We start from the raw sequence: 4,281 nt of genomic DNA on the forward strand, positions 1-4,281 counted from the left end.
ACATGAATAAGAGAATTTGATACATTTTCTAAATGCCTTAAAAGAACCTTTCTCCTACCCTCATTCAATGTCCATTTCTAGACTTGACTTGAGTATTGTGAACACTTACAAAGTTTGCTCCAAAAAACTAGGCCATCACTGTGAATTAATAAACATCACAAAATGACTTAAATCACCATGTACTAAGTGGCAGGTCCTTGTAGTAGTTGAATGAGTATTGGTTTTCTAGAATGGTAAGAAGGCTGAGAAGTTGCATAGTTTGCCTCATTTATCTTACAGGTGTGGAAAATAAAGATGAGGTGAAGAGACTTTCTCAAGTTCTCATAAATTTACAGCAGAGAGGGACTATAACCAAGCTGATTCCTGATTGGAGGCTATTTCTGCAATACCATGATGCTTTAAGTCAAAGTTTAAAATGCATTTGATTTGCCCCTTTGTTTAAACCTTTAAAAAAATGAGCATGATATAGCCTAAAATAGCAAGCAGTTTTGATGAACTCACATTTTTAGCTATCAGCCAACTAGAAACCAAATATAATAGCAATGTTAATATCAGAGTAGATAATGGATATATTATTAAAAGCAAGTGTAATGATGACAGCCTTCCTGTTTCCTAGGCTATTTTAAGAGTCATAAGTTCTCTAAGTGCCCATCATCGGATGAATGGATAAAGAAGATGTGGCACATATATACAATGGAATATTACTCAGCCATAAAAAGAAACGAAATTGAGCTATTTGTAATGAGGTGGATAGACCTAGAGTCTGTCATACAGAGTGAAGTAAGTCAGAAAGAGAAAGACAAATACTGTATGCTAACACATATATATGGAATTTAAGAAAAAAAATGTCATGAAGAACCTAGGGGTAAGACAGGATTAAAGACGCAGACCTACTAGAGAACGGACTTGAGGATATGGGGAGGGGGAAGGGTGAGCTGTGACAAAGCGAGAGAGAGGCATGGACATATATACACTACCAAACATAAGGTAGATAGCTAGTGGGAAGCAGCCGCATAGCACAGGGAGATCAGCTCGGTGCTCTGTGACCGCCTGGAGGGGTGGGATAGGGAGGGTGGGAGGGAGGGAGACGCAAGAGGGAAGAGATATGGGAACATATGTATATGTATAACTGATTCACTTTGTTATAAAGCAGAAACTAACACACCATTGTAAAGCAATTATACCCCAATAAAGATGTTAAAAAAAAAGAATCATTAAGTTCTGCTAGTACATATTTTAGGGTCACTAAAATTACTTTCTAAAATAATTTTTGAAACTAGACTAAATTACTAAGAAAATTACTTTCAGGTGACAAAGGAACACACTTCTGGAAGAGGAGCTAAAGAGGTTTAATAGCTCTTTCTTATCTATCTCGTCACCTGAAAAATGTGTCGAGCAGTAACTTCACAATTTGAATATTACAAATGAAAAAGGGGAAGAAATAGAAATCCACCCAGTTCTGGAATTATGGATTGAGTTTTGGAAGATGATTTGATCTTGTAATCTTTTTTGCTGGTCCTCTCTTGGCATTTACCATTTTCTGATTAGCTGGATTATATCTTTCTGTTTTCACTGGATTCTCTTTCATTGTATGCAGTTGATTCATTGGTTGTCTTTTAGAAACTTGGTGTGAGCCAGAGACCTGAGACATTTTAGCTAGGTATATACGACGTTCATCATTGATCTTGTGGTAAGCCTTTGATTCTCGTTCCAGTCTAAGTACATAGTCTTTCACTTGATTTTCAAGGCTCCTTTTTTCTTTTGCTGGCTGTTTAAGTAATGTACTTAAGGATTCCACTGGCATCCGCTCATAGACACGAATAGAAGATAGTCTATGTGAAGGATTTCCACGGAATTTTTTCCATTTTCTCTCTGAGACTAACAACTTACTTTTCTAGTTGATCATTCTGTTCAAGTTGTGTCTCATAACAGGTTTTCCACTCACTGCCTTTGTTGTCAGTACTGAGTTTGGCTTCCAGTTCCACTACCTTTTGTCTTATTTCAAGTATTGAGATTTGTACTAAGTCTTTCATATGGATTTCTTCCAATAACTCCAGTTTAAGGAGGTCAGTGCTCATGCCTTAGAAGGTGTCACTTCTTTCATCCCCCATAGTGTCAGGTCAGAGATCTCCCACACCCTTCCCCTCAGCACAGCTTGGAGCAGAAGACCTGAAGGGACATCCAGAAGCTGGGGATGAGAAAGTGCTGTCATGAGCTGTTGGTATGGTGAACTGACTCAGAATTCCTGGTTGAGCTTCTTTCCCCCAGCACTTTGAATATGTCATAATACTGACTTCTTGTCTCCACTGTTTCTGATGAGAAGTCAGATGTTAATTTTATTGTGGTTCCTTTGTATATGACGCATAATTTTCTTCTCACTATTTTCAAGTTTCTCTCTTTGGCTTTGGCTTTCAACAGTTTGACTATGATCTCTCTAGCTGTGAATATCTTTGAGTTTGTGCTATTTAGAATTCATTGAGCTTCTTGGATGTGTAGATTAATCTTTTTTAAATGAAATTTGAGAAGTTTTCACCCACTATTTCTTCAAATACTTTTTATGTCCCTTTTTTCTCCACTTCTCTTCTGGAACTCCCATTATGCATACGTGGCGTGTTTGATGGTGTCTCACTGGCCTGTGAGGTTCTTCAGTTTTCTTCGTTCTTTTTACGGTCTGTTCCTTAGACTAGATAATCTCTATTGATCTACCTTTTTTTTAATTTTAATTTTTAATTGAAGTATAGTTGATTTACAATGTTTCAGATGATCTACTTTCTATTATCAACTCAAATCTGCTGTTGAGCCCCTTGAGTGAATTGTTCATTTCGGTTGTTGTACCTTTTAATTCCAGAATTTTCATTCATTTCTTTTTTATAATTTGTATGTCTTTATTTATATTCTCTATATGAAGAGGCATTGTCATCATATATTCCTTTAATTCTTCAAACGTGGCTTCTTTTAGTTCTTTGAACATATTTATAATAGCTTATTTGAAGTCTTCATGTATTAAATCTATCACCTAGACCCTCCCAGAGACAATTTATATAAGCTGCTTTTTTTTCTGTGTATGGGCTGCACCTTGTTTCTTTGTTTTTTAATTTTAATTTTTTATTTTTGTTTAGTGATGTGCTTGGACTAATTATGTAGTGTCTATTTCCCCTGTAGAGTGTGAGAACTGGAATCTCTTCTCAGTTGTTTTTTTAAAATTCTTTTTAAAAAACTTTTTATTTTATATTGGAGTATAGCTGATTAACAATGTTGTGATAGTTTTAGGAACACAGCAAAGGGACTCAGCCATACATATACATGTATCCATTCTCTCCCAAACTCCCCTCCCATCCAGGCTGCCACATAACATTGAGCAGAGTTCCCTGTAGGAAAAGGAACAGTAGGTCCTTGTTGGTTATCCATTTTATTTTTTTTGACAAAATAATACATTTATTACCTATGATCAGCAGATATATTGCTCATTTATTCTCTCCATGTTTAAAAAGAATTTCAAAATAACAAAATAATTATATACACCGTACAATTCAGGGTAAGGTTGGGCTCAGGGGACCACTTCATTGTTCACAGGGTGGACAGAAACCTCTGTCTCCAAACATTTTTTGAGCTAGTTTAACTTTCAGCTCTGAGTCTGGTCCCAGTCTTGAAATCACAGAAGGTTAGGGCCTGGAATTTTCTCAGCCATAGGGATGAGGTTCTAGTTCAGACAGGAGGAAAGGGCTTCCTGGAAGGGACCAATAAAGCCTCTGAGGCAGAAACATGAGGAGGCAAGAGCAGAGGGCACTGGGGCTGAACCAGAGGGGCCTGGCATGGGGGGAGGGGAGGGGCCCACTCCCGATCCAGCATTTCCTTGTGCTCACTCCTGCGTCTCCACTCAGTAGAACAGGGGCTGCCTTAGAGCACCAGCAACTGGTAAATCTGATGGAGGAACTTTCTCCTTGTAGCTTCCAGAACCTGAAGACAGGACCCAGTAGGAACTTTGACTGGATTCATGAGATCCCAGGATGCCGGGGAGTTACATACCCTTGATTATTGAGATGGCCCTGCCAATGCGCCCAGTTCCTGGAAGGCACGGTCAGGTAGTTTTGAGAAATATTGTATGATATCCCTTATATGCGGAATCTAAAAAGAAATGATACATATGAACTTATTTGCAAAACAGAAACAGACTCACAGACTTAGAGAACGAACTTTCTCTTTCTCTGATTTACTTCACTCAGTATGACAATCTCTAGGTCCATCCATGTTGCTGCAAATGGCATTTTTTCATTCTTTTTT

At 37.9% G+C, this 4,281-nt stretch overlaps 1 pseudogene; it reads right to left on the reverse strand.

Moving 5' to 3' along the window:
• Window positions 1–1,465: 1,465 nt before the first annotated feature.
• On the reverse strand, window positions 1,466–2,111 carry LOC132418588 (coiled-coil domain-containing protein 169 pseudogene; annotated as a pseudogene).
• Window positions 2,112–4,281: the final 2,170 nt, after the last annotated feature.

This window comes from Delphinus delphis, chromosome X, assembly GCF_949987515.2.
Source record: "Delphinus delphis chromosome X, mDelDel1.2, whole genome shotgun sequence".
Taxonomy (NCBI): domain Eukaryota; kingdom Metazoa; phylum Chordata; class Mammalia; order Artiodactyla; family Delphinidae; genus Delphinus; species Delphinus delphis.